The sequence below is a fragment of the Ptychodera flava genome, chromosome 21 (genome assembly GCF_041260155.1).
Source record: "Ptychodera flava strain L36383 chromosome 21, AS_Pfla_20210202, whole genome shotgun sequence".
In the NCBI taxonomy this organism is placed as follows: Eukaryota; Metazoa; Hemichordata; class Enteropneusta; family Ptychoderidae; genus Ptychodera; species Ptychodera flava.
Genome location: NC_091948.1, coordinates 15,156,885 through 15,178,717, shown reverse-complemented (window position 1 = coordinate 15,178,717; position 21,833 = coordinate 15,156,885). Strand labels below are relative to the sequence as shown.

Sequence of the window (21,833 nt, the reverse complement as noted above, 5' to 3'; positions counted from 1 at the left end):
AAATACACAATTGAAGATTTCATTATTATTTTAACATATCATATTAAGATCATCCCTAGAAACAAGTCTACCAATTATCACAGATATCAGACGAGTAGTTTCAAGAAACATATTTTTTGACCAAAAATGGCAAAAAATGTCCCAAAAATACAAAATTGCAGATTTCTTCATAATTTAAATATATTACATTTTGATCATCCCTATGAATCTGTATACAAAATATCATAGCTATCAGACATGTTTGACCAAAAATGACAAAAATTGCCTTAAAAATTTGAACAAATCTGAAATAGGGCATCTTTAGGGACCTATATCCCAATTATCAAAGCTGTCTGATTTGAAGAAGTTTTGAAGAAGACTTTTAAGACTTTTTGATCAAAAATAATAAAAGTGCCTTTAAAATACGAATTTGCATATTTCATCACAATTTGAAGACATCTGTACACCAAATATTAAAGCTGTTGGACCAGCCGTTAAGGAGAAGAAGATTTTGCCAAAAAATAGCAAAATTAGGATCAAAAATATAAATTTTCATATTTCTGCATAATTTAAACAAATCTGATTAAGGTCATCACTAGGGACCTGTACTCCATATATTAAAGGAATCGGACCAGCCATTTCAAAGCAGTAGCTTTGAATGTAAAAAGTTGATGGACGCCAGATGACACTACATATCCACCTATTAGATATGCTCTGCTTCGCTGACAGCGGAGCTAAAAAGCCATCGTATGCCTGGAGAAATTTTTTGTACTTTCCATGGGGGACACCTTTAACAGAGGAAAGAATTTCTTTCTAGCTGTCTGAATAATTTTATCAAAAATTTAAGGAAAAATTTTCTTGCTTATTGAATTATGGTATAACCTGCAAGAAGTTGTACATTTTGTGGTCACTGCACTATTTAAAGGTTGACTTTGCAGCAGAAGTGGGTCAAAATAACATTTCTACGATTTACAGTCGATAGTCTAGGATTAAAACCCTTCCAATGGGAACAAAAAACATCAATTAAGATCTTCTTTTAGTGATAAAAATGACAGATACACACTTTTGCACTGACTCACAAACACTGATTATGAACATGGATCACACTAAAGGCAAGCAAACTGTCAATTAAGATTTCGTTGAAAGATATTAACATTTCACTCGCAATCTCTCCCCTTTCTTAGATTTATCTGCTTTGCTGAGAAGGTTGCTCATCATCAGTGTTAAAATAAGTCACCCAAGGCTCTTTTAAAACACGCAGCCAGGATTTTCAAATCAGAATGGTGACGTTTGGCAGGCTCATTTTGAGAGTTTCTTTTCATCTTTTCAAAGGATGTGAAGACTTTTTTTGAATTGAATTCAACTAAGCCCACTGCATTGAAAGTGTTTTGAGTCATATGCAGGTTAAAAACTACAACCACATTCTCCTCAGAGCAGTCCACTATGCATTCAAATCTTTTCACATAGGGATTCATAATTACAGGAAATGCAACTTTCGCACTTCCCTAGCGACAAGCTGTAAGCTTCATCCTCACTGGTCAGTTGTGACCTCCATGACCTCACCGATTTCAAATTCAAGCATCAAAAGTTCACCCAATGGGCACATTTAAAGCACATACATTTTCAGAATTCAGAGCTATAGGTATTATATTATTCAGTAAGAAAACAATATCACCTCTTCATGCATTATTGCAAATTTAAATTTTTTTCAAAAAACATTTTTGACTGTGAACAAATTACAAAACTTTGACGACAATTTGCTGAATTGGTACTGAAGTGCAGAATTGAAACATCACTGCCACACAGAACATGTGTTTCAGGCAGTAGTAGCTATAGTACTAGAGCTTTCAATTTCTGAAAACAGTTGTAAAATACCTTCCACAAACTTGCTTTTATATATATCACTCTTGAGTTAAAATACTTAATCATTTATTTATTTTTACTCATTTATTCACAGGAATATTCATAATGTCTGAAAAGATTATTAACAGAAATGTTCTTTACATGGTAAAATAATACATTTGGCCAGACCTATTTGACTAAAGTTTCTTCTAAATCTTATTAATTTTCATGTTTCCTGGTGATTTTTTTTTCATACACTTTTATCGTTTTTTTAAATAAAATACAAGCTAATAGTCATGGTGATGATAAAATATGAGGACACTTCCATCTTTGCTATCAGATCAATCAACTGCTAAATTACCGCACAACCTTTCGTTGTACTTTTCAATGTGATAACGTTTGGCTGTACTTTTCACAGCCATGAATAATTTTGAAAATGGAGAATGAAAAAAGGAGAATGAATGCCAAATCCCCCTTGATGGTTTCGGTGAGATAGAAATTTGATGACTGTCTGTTATTCGATGCCAGGATGCCCAGACACCATAGCTTATGGTGACAGTGAATTAGCGATACACGTAAGGTGATTTTCACAGCATATAGCATTTTTGACAAATCACCATTAGCCTGCGACATTAAACCATCATGTTGTCTCTTCCCCAGCTTGGATGGATACTATCAAACTTCTTGATAATGCGGTGTCTAGATCTAGAGTCGGGGGGCAACTCTGATCCTTTCAAAGATGAAGGTAGGATAAATTTCCCACTACACTGAACTATGAAGAAACTTGTGAGTACACCAGATTTTAGCCTAGAATCTACATTATTTTCAGAGTCTGAAAAACTGTTCTTTTGGATATATAGAAACAGAAAACAGATTCTAGACAAAAAACAGTTAAGATAATTTAGTGAGTAATTTTTCTATATGTGCTTTCCCACTTATGATAACAAATAAAGAAATCGAAAAAAAATACATGATGTAAGAAACTATTAAAATGGAGTTTTCAAGTCAGGTACATCATAGGAGACCAATTTTTACATAATGTAGAAGCTCATTTTAGTTGTCCACAATTTAATCTTTATTGCAGTCATTTATAAAATCAAACTAAAGATATGGAAAGTATGTCACCAAGTTTTTTACACTGTTTCTATGGAACATGTTTGTTGGGGGAGGAGCGGGAGGTGAATTTATGGCAGTTAGCCTGGAAAATTATGGCCCTGTGAACATGAAACCATAAACATGATAGAGGAATCCTTGTGTTGGCAATGGTGAAATTTGAATGATGGTTTAATGATATCAGCATCTCGGGGAAAAGGAAAAAGCATCTAATATTATTAAAGTTTGCGTTCTTTGAAGATAAGTTTTGTTACTTGTTTTGAAAAAAAATGCCACACTATCTTTGCCATTTGGGAAAGATGACACCTATTGTGTAGTTGTCCTCCTTCTGTAGTACTTCTGAAAAATTCCAACAATGATGAAAACATTTTCAGCATGTAGTCTTTCTCTGGTGGAATCACTAGAATCTGATCAGTCATTACTTGTCTGTGGCATTTGCAGAGCCACAAACAGACATGCTAGATTCTAGACTTGAATATCATACACAACATGAATATCTTAAGAGGTTGAACAAGTACACTGAAATTAAAATATTGTAAGTTCAACAGGAATTTTTATTATTTCTTATTTGTTTATAGAGCTTTTGCTATTATAATCAAATCCAAATGATGTGGAATTAATCAAACATAGAGTTTAGACAAGTGTTGTTCTTCAGTAAAAACAGGCAAGATCTGCAAAAAACATTGCTGCAGTTGACAATATATCAAATCTTTAAATTCTATGAAAAAGTGTGTCACATCTTGTTATAGTGCTGTGAAGGCATGGCAGGGAATGTGATTAAAGACAAATTTAATTTGTAAATTCACACCCTGTGGAATGTTAACCTTCATGTAATTGTATTTTTTATGTCGTTGGACCGTTACAAGGGAATAATGAGGGTATATGATAAAAAGTAATCTTAAAAAAAAAATAAGTTAATCCTATCACCACCTTTTTACACTTTGGTCCATCACAATCTTAATCCTCTGAAGGAAGTTGAAGATACATAGGCTAAAGCACAGATATTTAGTTTGCTTCTACTGTCAGTGGCTGGAGGGCTAAAGAGTTGACAATCCACCATAAAATTTCTCTTTTAATATCATAGATCCAGGAGTCTCATGCCAAGGCCTATAACAAAACAAAATCCTATCAAACCGTTATAAAAATAGGGAATTCTATTAGTATATTTAAACAGGTTGGTAGGGTACATCAGTATCACTTTTACTGAACTGTCAAAAATGTTGTTGTGAAATTATGTAGACGGGTAGAGTCCTCTACAAGTTCTATTATGTCATTAAGCTTTAATAATATCAACTTTTATCAAGACTTTATCGATCAATTTGACATCCAGAAAGTGAAAACATTGCTACCTTGGGTCAGAGTTAGGCTTCAGCGAGAAACAAGTCACTGAGAAGGGATTTCAAACGTCCTTCAGCTTAATATCCTTGGTTCTAAAAAAAACCACATATGACTGCAAGCTAAGGAAAGATGCATGGTGTATACACTGGATGTAACACCAGATACAGACTGTCTTTCACAGGCACATGGCAGATGAGAAAGTGAGGAAAGGCTGGCAGCCACAATATGTGATGTATTGAACTCCTTTGAAAGGTAAGCTGGATTGGATTTAAAGATCAAAATTAGGAATACGATGCAGCAAAGAAAAAACACACTCATGCACTTCCAGCATGACTAAACCTAAGTATGACCAATATGTGTAACTATGAAGTCTGATCAAATTCAATGCATTCAACTTTTGACAAATGGCCTAATTCCGGAAATTTGTTATATATGCAAATGAGCATATTATGACATGATATACTCATTAAACTCTCAAATCTAAGTGTAATGGATGTACCTTAGATGTCCGATCAAACTCAGTTCATTCAGTTTTGATACACATCTATAACAAAAATGATAGAAAGTCACATACGAAAATGAGCTAATAGCAAGCACGTCATACTCTCCAAACATTCAGCATATTAACTGTATCTATTTCAGTATGACAAATGCAACTTTAAAGCTTGTCTATTTACTTATGCTGCATGGCCTATTTACAGAAATATGCAAATGAGCTATTTATCAGAATGTTGTGTCATCAAACTTTGAGCACAACCAAACCTAAGTATGATCAATGAATATCAGAATTCCAGTCGATATAATTACATTGACTTTTGAATAGAATTTCATTAAATATGTAAATGAGCTAATTATCAGAATGTTGTGCTTATCAATCTGTCAGCATTGAATTCTATATATGACACAATGCACATAATTCACTGAATGTGCAACTAAAATCTGTAAGCCACGCCTACCAAACTATTATCACAGTAAAGTTACCCTAGAAGTTGAACAGTTTGAGTTTCTGCAGTTTCTGCAGTGCAACGCAATGCTTGAGATAAAGTCCACTGCCATATCACTCGATAATTGTGCAAATTACCATCAATTATGAAGACTATACCCACCTAAATCTAATGAAGTCTAGTTCTTCCCATAATCCTATGTACTAAACAGCATTACATTCTGACCAACGTCTTTTATACGAAAAAAGTAAACAAAATCTGTCTGAAGATGGATGATGAATGGATGAACAGGTGAACATACACACATACAGCGTGATACACACACACACACATACACACATATACAGATATGCACATTGTGGCATCATTGGACACCATTTTGGTCTCCGGCCAACGGTGGCCAAAAGTGATGTTTTAGGTTTTGCCACAGCTGGTGTACTTAAAATTCTCAGTTGAAGGGGGCTCAGGTGATGACGAGTGAGGCAGAAAATACTCACACTTCCTGAGAGACGTGATCAGCTGATATGTTTGGAGGGAAAGAAGTGCAGTCTCACTGCTGGGAATGTATATATGCAATGACCTGTCTTTAGAAATTTTTTGTTTCCGAAATTAAAGTGACCTAATGTTCAAGAAACTTCTCAGAGAAGATTAATTAGATTTAGCTTTTCCGGGTAATGCCTTGGGAACTAGATTTTTGTCGGCTTGTACATCATAGGGTTTTTTAAGGTGGGACAAACAGGATAACTGGACTTAAAAACATTGAATTATAATGTATGGTGCATTTCAGCCATCAAATGGTTCATTCACCAGTGTAAACAGAATTATGATGTGTTAAAATTCACAGCTGATTGTTATAATGAATTTTTTACCATTTTGAGATGTCCTTCGAATGATTTAATTTTGCTGATACAGTGAAAAGTGAAAAGGTGCTTGAAGTCATATAATTAAAAATGCATTGAAAAAAAATTCAGTAGAGTTCAATTTGCAAGCTTGTCAAAGGTATGGCCATATGAAAGTAAATATGCAAAAATGCAACACTCTTGGTAAACAATTTGAACAAACACAAAAAGGGTGAGCTGAAAGTGTAATTATCAAAAGAAACGTTTAGCACTTATAGAATTATGTATCACCAAGAATGACATAAATTTTACTACTTTGTAGGAGGGGCAAAGGAAAAAAAACTCTGTTTAACAGTTCCTGATGATCTATTCCTCCTATTCTCAAAAATCTCTTAAATGATGTTATTAAAGACAATGGCATTTGAATAACCATATAAGCTTGCTTAGAAGAATTCAGCATGCTAGCAAAGACATTGGCATTAAACCATTTTAGATGGCTTTGATAAATTCGCCATGCTTTCAAAGACAATGGCATTTAACCATTATTAGATGGCTTAGATGACTTCACCATGCTGGCAAAAACAATGGCATTTAACTACTAGATGGCTTAAATGCATTCATCATGCTAGCAAAGACAATGAATTTAACCCATGTTAGATGGCATAGATGAATTCAGCATGCTTGCAAAGACAATGGCATTTTACCATTATTAGATGGTTTAGATGAATTTACCATCAGAAAACATTTCCTTTGCAATGTTGACAAGCCTAGCCTGCAAGAAAGTCTCTCAAGTGAATGTCTCTGAACTACACATATTTTTTTGTGAGAGGGATGGGGATATTCTCAAAAGATCAGAATACTTATGCCAATTGCAAAATCAAAAGTACCTCTATCTTTCCTTGGCAGAACCATCACAAATGGTTGACACCTAATTTTTGCTCAGCCTGCCATAATTTCAATTGCATCACGAAGCATGACCACTATCCAGGTACATCTACTCTTAATAGCAAATAACATTAATAGCAAATGGCAGGCAGGCAAGCAGGCTATTTTGAGAAAACTATTTGGTGATTTAAAGTCTGTATATTCAATCCATTAACTAATACTGCAATATGCCACAGGTATTTATTCTTAAAATAACAGTTATAACAATTTGTAAACACTAAAAAGATAAAATAGAGTCACTGAATAGTCAGAATACCATGTAAAATTTATCTTCGTTCTTTCCTCAAATAATCTAGATCTTTATAACAGGAAGAGTTTGGCAAAACTCTGTAAACAGAAGTGGTTGCATTTATGAAGAAATTAGGCTAGAGAGATTGAATCAGTAATTTTGATTGGATTTCATGGTTAGAGATGTATGAATTACTTAAAATTAATAACGTTTTGAAAAATAATCATGAAATGCTGAAAAAGTCTTGCAGTTTGGTAACATACTATCACTGAACAATATGCAACTGTTCTTGACCATGTGTTTTTATAGTGTCATACAACAACATATCTTTGCAATAATATAAAGTTATTCACAAAATATCGGAATTTATGTCAGAGTACATCTTGCAGCGGAGGTATTGTCCGAGATGCACAATACCAAAGCGTACAATGTACGAGGACATAAACCCAGTATTTTGTGAATAATGTTATTACTATACACCTTTTTAAGTCCAATTTTACTAGGAAAAAGTAAAAATTAACATGTTTTTGGGATACTCGTCCCTCACTGCACTGGGTGATCGCAAGCAAACTGGCAATGTGCTCAGCGCATCTGCTAAGTGTACAGAACAAAATTTCAGCCTGCAGTGCAATGCAAGTGGTAGAAATTGTAGGTCAGCAGCATAATTTCACTCAAATTCACAGGTTTTGGTGATAGACCACTACGAACTTCGAGAAGTAGTGAATGTTTAGAAGTATATTTTTTGCTAAAAATTTAAAATCATCTCTCACTTTTCCCACCTTGATGCGAAGGTATTTTGAGGTCAGAGGTCAAATAGCGTACAATAACACTGAAAGTTATTGGACTCGTCCTCTGATACCGAAACTTAATGGATGACGAAATACTATAGGTTACAGAAGCATGTGTATAATAATATTTACTACACTTGTCATGGGTCAAAAGACCTGACTTTTTATAGCTGCTCTATTACACCTTTCCTGTGGGTTAATCTACTCATGCTTGTAGTTCTAGTTTGGATGATCATGCGATTAAGTTCCATTTTACCTCTGCAGTCATAGATCATCACCTACATTCCTTCCACACTTTCTCCAATGATTTTCCCCCTCTTTTGTTACATGTATATCTTTGCTATTTTTTTCATATCTCAGAGTTCATTTATAAGTTGCCGGGAGAAACCTATCATTTGCAAATCTTCACATTTTTGGGGCAGTACTTTCTCTTGAAAATGCCACATCACCTATGTATAGAAGTTTAAAAAAATAGTTCACATACTTGGCTAGGGATTATCACTTGCACTGAATAACATGAACATGAAAAGGTAATTGGTACAACTAAAAATAGCTATTGCCTGTGGTAACCAGGCTTGATATAGCACTGATCACTATCGTAGGCTTATTCGTATATATGGTATTGTATCCATGATAAAATTTTCCACATTTTTTTGTCAGTGAAAACAATATTGGCTGTCACTGGTAGAGATGTGGACAGACTTATCTGTTTGGTATCTGTGTTTAATTTTGCAGCCTTGTTCAATTTTTTGTCATTGTCATATGATTTTCATGATTGTGCACATGCAAGTCCATTTTGTTAAAAATTGGGGCAAAACATTTATTTGTGCATATCAATAATGGCACAGAAGTGTGATTTGCAATCCATCTAATTTAAAATGGTGTGTCGATGCCTCAGATAGTTATTGTGTCCTATGCATGTCAATCTGTCAATACAAACGTGTGACAGCACTTTCACTGAGAAATGTAGGTTTCAACAGGATAATCAAAGTCAGATGGCCTAGATGATGTTTAAACAAACATTTTTTTCCTGGAAATGAGTAGGGTGTGGCAGTTGCATTTGGAATGCTTGGAGAGTCGGCTTGGATGGGCAATGGAATTGCAGTTGGGGGGATTTAATGTAGCAGGGGAGGGTGCAAAATAAAATAGGAAATGGCATGTGCTCTTTGATGACTGTTGAGGAAAGGGAAAGTAGACTCATAAAACAATTTAGAAAAGATCTGTATTTCTGCCGTAAGTATTCATGAATGTAAGGATCTCCTATGTTTGCATTTAAAACTGAGTACATTGAAGAAAATGTTTTTCCTGAAAAATCCTGCCACTGAAAAACAACAACTTTTAAGTTTATTCCACTTTTTCTACAAACTTTCCAGCTTGTAATAATTAATTGACTGACCTTGACCAACCGTCTGCCATTTCATCCAAAAGTTTATTTTTTCATGTCACAATGGTTACATTTACAAACACACAGTAGCAAGGTCATAGAAACCGAGAACCACACACCGCTGCAGCATGTGCACATGAGGACTTCTTTACAGATACCAACAACAGTAAATTTTGTCTTTTCTTTTCTCCCAGGAGTTAAAACCTAGCTGTCATGGTTCTGTATGGATTATCAGACATATGTCACCATTTGGTTATACCCACTACATCCAAACCTAAAACACCATTTTGTACCGGAATGCAATGCATGCTTTTACAAAAAGCAACAACTGCTTGCAATATGTGTTGTCATGTTTTTCTGCCCAGGCATTAAATTCACATGCGGACATCTTTAAATGGATATAAAGATACAGTCTACTCTGACATACATCGTGCACCAGGTGTATGTTGTGTGGAATTAGGACTTTTTTAATTTTCAAGTTCTTGCTTTGCACAAGTATCAAATGGTGCAAAACACAATCATCAAGTAAAATTGGAGCTTCTCCGTAAGATTTTAGAATAATTGCTTTTCATCACACATCATCTGCACTAGCAAATATGCTAATCTTTGCAGCAATCTAAAAAAAATCCTAAAAATCATTTCTGCCGCAGAAATGTGAAAATGAAAAAATTGAACCAAAAGATTACGATTTGTAAAGTTTTGTTTACGTAAAACTTAAAAAGTTTTGTTTACATTACAGATGTACTAGTATTGTAAAGATCTAGATTAACATCTTTAATGACTCAGATTACAGGCTGGTGCATTACATGGTCTGTCACATTAATTTTATTTATAACTCATTTTAAAGGAAAACAACCTTGAAATAGCAACTTGATGGCTTCAGTTAATATATTTTGGAAAAAAATAATGAAAAAATAACAGATTTATAAAAGTCATACTTTGACAGTGTATAGCATGTGTCATCTAAAAATTGCCTTCATATTTCAATTCATGAACAGGAAATCAAATATCCCTCAAGTTCCCATTTGTGAAATGTTTTTCTCACCAAGTGTTGTATAATAAGATTGGTTTTGCAACCTGCAGACATGCAGGTTTTAACAACCAGGAATTTATGTATATTGTAATGACATTAGAGCTGTGATCTTTTCAAAATGAACACACTGTAAGCTTATAGTCTGCGTTTTTGTGTTTAAAAAAGGAATCCACCTGGTATACACCAAAAATGACCCATTAAAATGACTGCTAACAGAAACTAGTACACCTGATATCAACTCTATTTAAATACATGATATACTGCTGTGTATTATCAGTGTTTGTGGATCTGCAACCTGAAAGCCAGACTGTGTGCAGTTCATATCACAAACAGCTGACGGAGTGCTGGAAATTACAGATTGAGATTTTTTTCCTGTTTGAGATTGGGTTTTGTTCCAGTGACCTTGGATTGGGAGAAAATGACTGGGAGTATGAAAGCATCTGTTGCAATGAAGACTGATATAGATGTATCTATTGCTGGCCTGAATGTCTGTTGTCATCTATTGCTAGCCTGGATGTCTTTTGTCATCCTGTTGGTTGCATTGTCCAGATATGCTGTGAGGGCATCATCATCATCATCATCATCATCATCATCATCATCATCATCATTTTCCCATCATCTGCAGCTTGTTACTAGTAACGCTGGAATTTAACATCGCCTGTTTTGCAACTTTTGCAAGAGCCAAGCAAAACAGTTTATGTTGGGTGTTTATCAAAATTGTTAAAAGCGAAATTGTTATTGTTGGAAATCTAAAAGTCAACAATAGATGCATGTTGTTATAGTCATAAAACCAACTCATACAAATTGTTGTTTGCACACATAATATTATTTTTACAAATTATTTTTTTTGTGAATCTAGTCTACGACCAAATGTTGAAAGAAGCACTGATGTTATTGTCACAGATATGAAGAAAAACAAAACGTCCCAAACTGGATGTAAATTATATACCTGTGTCTGCACAAAAGATTACTGTCAAAAGCTGACAAATGGGATGACGTAAAATAAATAAGCACATACAGGTAGATTAATTTTGGACCACATGGGAAGCAAGGCATACAGGTATTATTTCATTTTCATAACTAATTATTTTATTGAGGCCACATAGCTCAATAATGCTGTTAATAATTTTTCTGAGTTCAAAGGACGATGTCCTGAGCTTTAACTCCCATGATGCATGATAATAATAAGGTTTTGATTGATAGGTTGCTTTCTACTCGTAATATGTGAAGGACAGAGAACTTTTTGATGAAATTAACGTAGAGTACACCTCAGGGACAGATATTCAGACTCCCAAATTTTTAGAATATTTTTCTGGGATATATCGCTTTTGGGAGCTCATTTTGAAGCTAGTGAAGTGATTAAACTTTTCTCTGCCTTATTTTTGTAAAAATTGAAGATTTCATTTATCCAGATAGTGTTATTAAAAACATGGCCATTATGGACAGCAGCCATTTTGAATTTCAAAAGCCGGTAAATATAGCCAATTTTTTAGTTCCAAATTTTGCAGGGTGACCCCCGGTTTTTATTCTTTATTTGAAAGGGAATAATTAAGAGTTTCCTTCAGAAAATTTGGGGGAAAAGTTTAAGGTGCGTACTACCTTAAGCTCAACCTTGCCATTGCAACAACAGTTGACATCTTGCTTTTACATTCTGGTGTTCAAAAACAGCCATTGTGAAAAAAAAGTTCAAAAGCTCCATAATATGTAACTTTGTAACTTTCCATTAATTTTTGTTCTCATAGCATCACATTGAAATGCTTAGTGTTCCACTTGTTGTCAGGGACTGGGAACATGAGTGCAATGTTCCATTGTTGACAACTGTATCCTAGTGTCCACCAGAATTTGTTTGTCAACAATAATTCTCCATGTCATAAGGGATGCATTTTGTTATTTCAACATACTTTTGGGAGAAGAACTAGAAAAACATACCGTACCGCCATTTGAAAAAAAGTAATGAAAATTACCAAAAGTTTGTCAGAGACAATGTACACATCAGTATCACAAAGACCAAGAAGAATATTCCAGAATTCTCTCAGACACATTTGGGTGTTCAGATATTGGAATAGGTTATTTTTTTCCTTGCATACTGCGTAAAATTGATTCGGAATCATTCAAAGCCTGCAGTCTCGATCATCCCTGCCCACCATGTGTAAGGAGTACAAGTCAAGTTTTGTAGGACTTAGAGCATAAAATTTTGTTACTCATCAAAGATGATTAAGCTGTGTTCTGCGTTACTTGGAATAGACATAACTTTTTTGTTCAGTAGTGATTTTGTCGTCGTTCCAATTTGTCCCCCTCAGTACTTCAAGGCTGGCACTTTAAATTAAAGACAGCGTCTGTTCAATCTCACACAGGTCATATAGCAGTGCAGTCGGACGGTTGATCATGTTGATGGACATCAGATGCCCATCAGCCAGCTTGCAGCTACTTTGTTTCACAGACTTCCAAGATGATTGTTTGATTACACAATCAAGAAGAGTTCCCTGTTCTGACATGACTTCCACGTACTGCTTATATGAATGCTTTGATGAAGAACAGAGTGAATGTGGTACTGCACAAGATGATAAATTGAACTCAGAGCATTTGCCACGGCCTCTCCTGCTGTGCTGTAAGAAAACCTGGAATACTACTTGGATATTCTTCAGTGTATGAACACCTACAACGCAACCTTTTCGAAAATTTGGTGACCATTCTGTTCCCGCCAACTTGAAATTGAAATTTGATGAAAGTTTACTTCATTCTATTAACCCTTTGAGTGCAAAAGTCGATTTTTGTGCCTTTATTAAAATATAACGCCAACAATATCTTTCATATGTAGACAATTTTTTTCTGATTTTCCCCAAATTTTGGTCAAAAAGTATAGCCCATGAAAATTTATGTCCCTTTAGCCAAAAATCAGGGAAAAGATTACAGAAAAATTCATACAAAATTGGTAAAATGTTGCCCTGTTATTTTTTGGGAAAAATTACAGACCTCAAAGGGTTAAAGAAGTTTCAACAAATTTAAAATTTATCACTTCCAACATAAATGGATGCACATCATTTGGGCAAAATGTGCTTGCACAGGCCCCATTACATCCTTGTACTTAAGCTTGGCATGCATCTGGGTCTTTCAGACCTTGATCCAGGTGACCTTCATGTATACATGAAGAATCTTTGATATATTCCTATCTCTGTGTAAAATCTTGTTTTATTTGTTGTAATCCTGTGGGACTTCTGATGGCAAATGCTGACGTTACTTTCTGTGATCCCCACCTTCTTTTCCGATTCCACATCTTTCTAGCCTAGATCGGTGCCCGATTCTTTCACATACACTTCATATGTGTGATGTCATTTCATTCTGAGACGATGCAGAAAAACAAGTCCCAATATTAAAGACCAATACCATAACGATTTTTCTTTGAGTGGTTCTCAAAATTCCAGATCTGGTTTTTAGATAAAGGGCACTTTGAGAGAATTGCGTGTCATTACCTTTCAATATTGCAACGTATCCCTTGCTGGGCAACTTTCATATTTATTGTTTCACTGCTCACAGATAAGCGGTGAGGATTCATTGCATGGACGACTCGACAATTGTCATGGTGGATTCCCAGAATGCCCTACTGTATATCCACACGATGCGGCCTGTACATTTTTCCGAGGTACCAGACTAGGTTTTGTGCATTATGTTACAGTGTTATTAAGAAAATACTCCAAATTTTCAGTGAGAGAATTGTTTAGGATCATTCTTTGTTTCATACACTGATAAATAAAATACAATATGTATATTCTTAGTAGTTTAAACTTATTGGGTTCAAAAGGAGGTAAAACGAAAAGAGTGAGCCTGCTACCAGTGACCGTGACGCCAGTAAAAATCATGAGTGTTGCACATGATTGAAATAAAATTCAGGCTGTTGAATGGTACTATTTTATGAACAATTTTACAATTCAATTTTTCAAATCCAACATTACTGGATAATATGGACTCTTTTCACTATATTCAGTTTGGCAAGTCAAGCTTTACAAGCGTCACCTTTGGCACAGAAGCAAAATGTACAGAATCAAATGGATGTAACTGAATTTTTCAGTTTTCAAACACATTTTGTCCTTCTGTTTGGTGTGCAAAATAAGCAACAGCCACCATCTGATTATATTACTCAGTCTTTTTTCCATGTGCAAACATGCATTTTAAAAACATTTTTAATTTCAGAGGAAGGCGAAATCCATTCAGACTTCATTTCTCTCTGTTTTAAGTCAGCTTCTTCCAGAAAAAATTTTGAAAAACAACAGCTTACATTAAGAACAAATCACAGATATATCAGTTTTCTTTGTAATGGACGAGTACTGGCGTGACAAATCTACTGATATTAAACTACAATATAAATATTAGGATAGATGGTGAAACATGATTTATTATTCAAAGCATGATGTATAACGCAGATAAATAAAATTAGCATCTCTGTCAGACGATGCACTATGATCTATAAAATTGCCTTCACTATCACGTACCATTATGGAGTCTGATGGGAATGGTTTGTATTACATATACAAACTGAGGAATTCAGTAAAGCTGATGCAGGCAACATAGAAATCTCTTTGAAGCTGTCATATTTTGACCTTTTTTTACTTTATGTGCATAGTTTGATACATCTAAATTTCCTGCAGTTCAAAATTTGTTGTCAGGCTACTTTTTTGGTCATTGTGACTGTAACAATTATAACTTCCTTTGATTTCTTGCTCACACAGAATAAAAGTATGAGCAGATAGTGTACACTTTGAAACAAAATTGTCCCTGCTTGTTTAACACTGTAAACACCTTGTATTCACATAGATGACACTCAGAGTAGTGATGGAAAGTGTTTGTCATTGCATCTGTGTTTCTCATTCAACATCTATACCAGTAATTTGATATAAAAGTGACTTTATGATAATCCCATCATAAACTTTACAGACTCATTGTACTTTGGTTACCCATGCATTAGATTCTATGGTAATGCTGTTTTTTTTTCATTCAATACTCCAATGTCCCTTCTAGGTATACGCAGTAGCAGAATGAATTAACCATGAACCCTGGAAATTCTCTCTGTGTGCATGTATTCTCAGATGGCTTAATTCCGAGACACTCCCTCAAACATCTATGCTCAACAAGCCGCCAAAACTTTAAATGAATGACTTTGGGAGAAAGTGTCGGTCAACTTTTTATACACAGCATTGAGAACACCTGTATCTGCAAGCAATACAGTTTAGATGATATTAAAAACGGTGACAAAAGTATTGCAACACGTACAACAATGTCGCCATACCTGAGCCCTGATAATTTCCCAGCAAAACTCATATATCATGGTCTTGGATGAAAAAAGGGCCCTGAATTGAATGCTACAGAAATCAATACAAATCAAGTGATGAAATTTATGCAATGGAGGTATGAAATTACACCTAGAAAGCAATAAACGGACCTATTGAATCTACCTCAACAAAAGCCAGACGTGTCGTCTTCCTGTACCTCCATACATGAAGTTTCTGGATTTTTAATTACTTTGGCAGTTTCACCGAGATGATTTGGTTCAATCATACGACCCATACATATTTTATGATTTACTATCTATGAAAATGAATATTTCATGGTAGAATCAATTCCAGGCAGCATTGGCTGGAAAAGGTTGCGGATATTAGAGCCCGGAGCAAGGTATTTTATTACAAAAATAGGGACTAGATCGCCAACGGACAAGACTTCGTTAATATCACTCTAATGAAGTTATACTGTGTACTTTTCTGACCAAAGTTTTGTTGGGGGGGGGGGGGGACATTTGTAATGGCTGATACAAAACTAATTAAAAGCAGATAACTGGCATGTAAATCTGTTTTCAGTGTGATCTGGCTTTCAAGGAAATACCCATCCAACATATTCAGTACCTCGCTGAAAAATTGATAAAATTCCATGCACACACTTTTGGCAGAATTGAATGTGGAAGATTATGGATAAGATGCTCCATTGACATGCGCTTCCCCATGATGAAACATGGCTGCAAGGTATTTTTCTTAAGACAACATTATCTTCAGTCAAGTTTAATATTTTGTGGAAGAGTTATTATCCTTTTATCAATGATGAAGCTTGCTTCACGTTAGTAATTATACACAGTAGAGGCTCACTATATGAAACAATGTTGAGGTAGAATGCGCCTCAGGGTCATATATTTACAGACCACATTTTTACGATACTTTTTCTGGTCTAACACTTGGAGTGGCTCATTTTGAAGTCCATGGAGTAAATAAAGTTTCAGTCTTATTTTTTTTGAAAATCGAAAAAATTTGATTTTTCCCTATTGAGTTAACACATGGATGGCAGCCATTTTGAATTTCAAATATTGGTAATTTTAAGGTATTTTGTGTCTTTAGTGCCAAATTTTGCCTGGTGATCCCGGTTTCATTCTTGAATTGGAGAGGGAAAGTTTTAAAGTTTCATTGACGAAAATTTGAGCAAAAGTTTAAGTGTTTGAATTTTGAAGCATACTACCTTGATGAATACAAGGCAGGCATGTAAAACTGAATTCCCCGCAACATTCTAAAAATCCAAAATTTCTATTAAAGCCATGATATAGGCAAACTATTAACAGTATTATCAGATATTATAACAATGTGTTCATTGAAGCATCATACTTATGATATTATTCAATAAAGATTGGGGTTTTACAGATGACTGCTCGACTTCAAGTATCCATTGTCTTGTTGAAACAATTCTTGCGTTTTTAAGACATTTTATTTGTATGTTTTCTGAATAGAAAACCTAACAAAATTGAGGGCATGATTAGAAGCCATAAATTATCAACTATTCAACCATCATTGGCAGGACAGTGTGTAATACTAGTGAGACAACCTTTCCTTTGATGAGCAAGTAGGGGTAGCAAAGAAAGTATGTCAACACAATAAATCATTTCCCATTTTCACCAAAAGAGGGCAGCAATTAGTACGCAGCCATAAACTATATGCTGCAACAAAAATAATTATTAAAGAAGACTGAGAAAATATTTTATTTGTTTCATGCGAAAAATGAAGCAACACAGAAAATTCTTCACAACTTGCATGCACAATTTATTGCAGACATGCATGGTCAAGAGCGTTGGAGATAAAAATGACAGGGGAATATACCCTGGGAACATACATCGATTCCGCCACGCTTTTTTGAGCACTGCACATGACATTGGTTGACCTGAGCACTCAAAGGGTTTGGAGGGCAACCCCCTTGAAGGGCAAGATGCAAAACTTTTTTTCTGGTGACATTTGCATAAAACTGTTCATTCCAACCAGTAGAGAGAAAATATATATCTTTAGGATATGAGAATGCTGATATTCCCCGGGGCCTAGTCATTGCATGAAGAAAATAATGCTGGGGTAAATTTACTGGAATGGGATGCTAGTCTAAGCCAGTCTGACAGGTCTCATCAGAGCTGAAAAGCCCAACCCGGAGACGTCGGTGGCTGGTGTGTTCTATGATCCACTGGGGAGCAGCAGGAAATTGAGACGCTCAAGTAATTGAAGTCCTTATCAGGCAAATAGAGTTTCATTCAAGGTGTGTGTGAATTATTAAAGCCTTGGATGTTATTGATACCTGGCCAACTCCATGGGATCAAATGTGGGACTCCATGGCAAAAGTTTACTTGTGCGTCATTGATATTCTGTTATATGCTTTCATTTTGACGGATGTAGATGTGTCATATTGTCCAGTCAGATGAAATGTAAGAGCTGTGTTTTCGTCAGCCTTTTTGTCAACCATTTTTGAATATGAAGAGAAAGTCTCATGCAAGCATGATTTCCAGATCATGTGATCTATTCAGTGCCGTGAGAATTGATTCCCATGGTGTAAGCAATTTAAATTAATAAGCCTATGCGGAAACTGTCAGTGGTTCCTTTTTATTACGTGTGTAATATTCTGTAAGATTACCCATTTTGTGCGATAATTCGTGAAACTTGGTAAGATCATAGGGTAAAGACTTTGGTTATTTATTGGGTCATGCTGATGATATGAGAAGACAGCTCATTTCTGCAGGTTGATCTTCTCCAGGGAACAGGTACATTAAAGATTACACAACAGTTAAAAAACATATCAAAAGAAATACTATATTTTTATGTCTTTAAGAACTATAATCATGTCTTTTTAAGGTGAACAGAAGGTTATGATGGCACACTGTGCCATTAATAACCCACACTTAATTTTCCATTGGCGGGTTATAACAGAGCAAACACTGATGATGATGCCATAAAAGTGCTGTAATTCATTCAATGATGTGAGGTCAAAGGTCACATGGCATAGTCTGGATTCCTGGGGCATGGCAATGATATTATCACATCTACTGGTCTGCCAAAAGATCTATTGATTTGAACATGCTGAGCGGGAGATGTCCAGGGATATACCCATCTGTGGTTTTGTTGTTGAGTTCGTGTAAAGTGTCTGGCACATGTGCAAACTGTCAAATACTTGCCATTGTGATGGCAGTTACAGAGGCTGTTAAACAGTACAGACTTGGAAAATAATGAAAAAATAAAAGTAAGACTTTATCACTCTCGTAAAAGTCGTAAATTTCCGAAGAGTACTGATGAACTATGATGAGGCCAAGATACAATCAAACTTCATAAGGAGGCAACATAAAGTCTCTCTGAAGCAACCTTTCAATGAGCTTCTTACAACTGGGTGTGGTCAGACAGCAACAACCCTTTGATGAGCTGAATTCTATACAATGAGACTTGGTATAGTCAGAAGGCAACATGATCGTTACTGTACCCCAAACAATAATCCAATTTATCAATCCCAATTAATCAGAAATTTTACTTTTTTTATATGATCAGAAAGGAAACTATGAATTTAATTTGCAGTCTGATTCAAACCAATATGAAAAGCAGTGACACCAGAGACTAAAATTCCCATTATTAAACTAAAATTTGCGGGAAAGGATTTGATGTACAAACAGGAGTGCCTGTGTACCTTGAGGCACTACGTAGGAATGGAATTTATGCCGGTATAATGACAATAAATCCAATTTCAGTGAAACTACATGGGGGGGGGGAAATCAGGTCTGCCAGGGAATGACAGCACCATTGCAATGCATCAGAGGTAATCTCACAAACAGGGCAACATTTTCCAAAGCTACATGTTAATATTAACCTGAATGATACTTTGAGCACAAACATAGAAAAAATACCGCAATTATACGGTGTCGCTCAAATTTGATCAGAATTGGTACATACCAAAGATCAACACTAAGTGTTATATCTATCTGTTCAGTGCAGGAAAATTATACGTTGATGTTATGACAATTTCTGCACAGTACAACCAGAAAAACAACAAGAAATATTTAAACCAGAAAATTAAAATGACAAAAGTAAATAAGGTCTGAAACTTTAGGTGCTGAAGGTCAACTTTAGCAACATGCATAGCAGAGAATCTTTCTACCATGGATGTACAAAAATAGACATCCATGGTTTCAGCAGATCTGTTAATATGTCACAGTTCATAAACAATGACAGGAAATGACCAATTAGCTGTTTCAGTTACTGCTACCACTCCCAAACATACTAGGTACCCTGCATACAAATAGGTTAAAGGTCAAAATCCTCTTATTCAGATGTGTGGGCTGATTCAGTTCACTGCCACCACTCCTGCACACTTGCAGTATTACCCTTTTTCTTACCTCATTTGCACATTTTTGACACTTATGTGTTTATTTGAACAAATTCACATCTCAACCCCTACATCTACCTGTACACCAAATACTGAGACGGTTACTATAGCTTTGGCGGTATGGGAGCCTTTGTGTGTGACGGATATACATCTGCACATACATACCCACAAATATACAGACATACAGACGCCACTCAGACTCATCATATAAGCTCTTTTTGGTATTTATATATAAAACCAAATATGAGCTAAAAAGGGAAAAAACTACTCTAAAAATCTTATTTTAAAATCACCTATTTCTAAAAAATAAAATGTCTGTCAGCCGAGTATTTTTAGAAAGCACGGTGCATCTTGACTTCAGGGTAGTTACTAAACTAGGAGTGTGTGTCCTTGCAGCCAATTTGTCAGCCACCACAGACTCCAAAGGGCTCTCTTTGATCCAGGAAAATATCATTTACACATATTGGTACAGGACTGATTTAAAAATTTCTTGAAATTCTGAAACTGTCCATTCACGATGGTTCTCTTGATTCTTTAATAGAGTTCAGTATTTTCTCCTTTTCCATTTTTCTTAATCCAAAGAGTCATAAAATCTTACAAGTTTGGAAGGCACATTTTCAATGAGTTTAGTTGTGGGTCTAATGGTTATAGAATTACGAGAATAATGACATACGTTGGTGGATATCGACATAAGCCATTGAAAGGATGAAACAAAACATTTAGACGATGGTAACATTAAAATAAAGTAAAATTTGATGAAGTAAAATAAGTTTGAACAAAAATATTCTGGTACATTTTGACAACAGACATGGCATTGTTGTATCAGTTGTCCAGAATCTGGCCCGGTGTTCGGTTAATTTTGCAAAACTAGAGTTACAAACCTTGCTTAAGTCAAAGATTAATATTAAAGAGACATTCTATACTGGTGAATATGGTAATGTCACGATGCTACTATGGGAGAGATAAGAATGCAAACAGTACCAATTGGCCTGTCTCATGTATTTGGAGATCTTCACTGTGGGAAATGGAATTGGGTGATTTTTGCTTAGTGAGTTTGTGATCAGGGTTTGGAATGTGAATACCGACTACTATAGTACGATAAGAAACGGCAATGACAGGGCGTAATGCTTTATTCACACAGAATGTTATATCGTATGTACATTGGCAGAGCTTAGGTGCTGAACAGTTTTAAATACACCAGCTTCAGAGTTTTTTTTGCAAAATCAAAATATTTTGCAGTTTGAGATGTGAAATAGATACAGAGAATCTTACATTAAAAGGCTGGTGACCACCTGTTCATCATATTTCTATGACCTGTGATGCTGCAGTTTCAATAGTTTGCGAAAGTGCAAAAGAATTGAAATATTTGATGACAAATGCTGGTAGAATTTGCATCTTTCAATCAAAACAAAAAAGCAATCATGAGGGGTAGGGTCAAAAATTGCAGAAAATTGCAGGTTCTCAGTTGAATTTGAGAGAAAAATACCTGAACCTTTTTAGATAATGCTTTAAATAAACCAACAGAACATTTATCAATTCCTGCAACAGAGGAAATAGCTCGAGTGAGCTATACAGTGCCTACAATATCCAGGCCATCTCGATAGAAAACAGAAGATGAGTTTCAACTGTTTCTACTCTACATCCCTTCATTAATTCAGTGACCTACTGACCTCCCTATCTTAATTTTCATGTAAGATATTAATATTTTACCTGGAAGCAAAATCACAATGAAAAAGAGATCAATGTAC

At 35.2% G+C, this 21,833-nt stretch overlaps 1 protein-coding gene across 6 annotated transcripts in view; it reads right to left on the bottom strand.

Annotated features, from left to right (window-relative positions):
• LOC139121505 (conserved oligomeric Golgi complex subunit 1-like) overlaps positions 1 to 21,833 on the bottom strand; it is a 136,327-nt gene that overhangs the window by 40,540 nt on the left and 73,954 nt on the right. The window contains exon 30 of one of the 6 annotated variants that reach the window (XR_011549294.1): positions 3,865 to 4,041. The exons of the other annotated variants lie outside the window; for them this stretch is intronic. The gene's annotated coding sequence lies outside the window, so the exon portion shown is untranslated. The remainder of the gene's footprint in view (positions 1 to 3,864; positions 4,042 to 21,833) is intronic. 6 annotated transcript variants of the gene reach the window in all.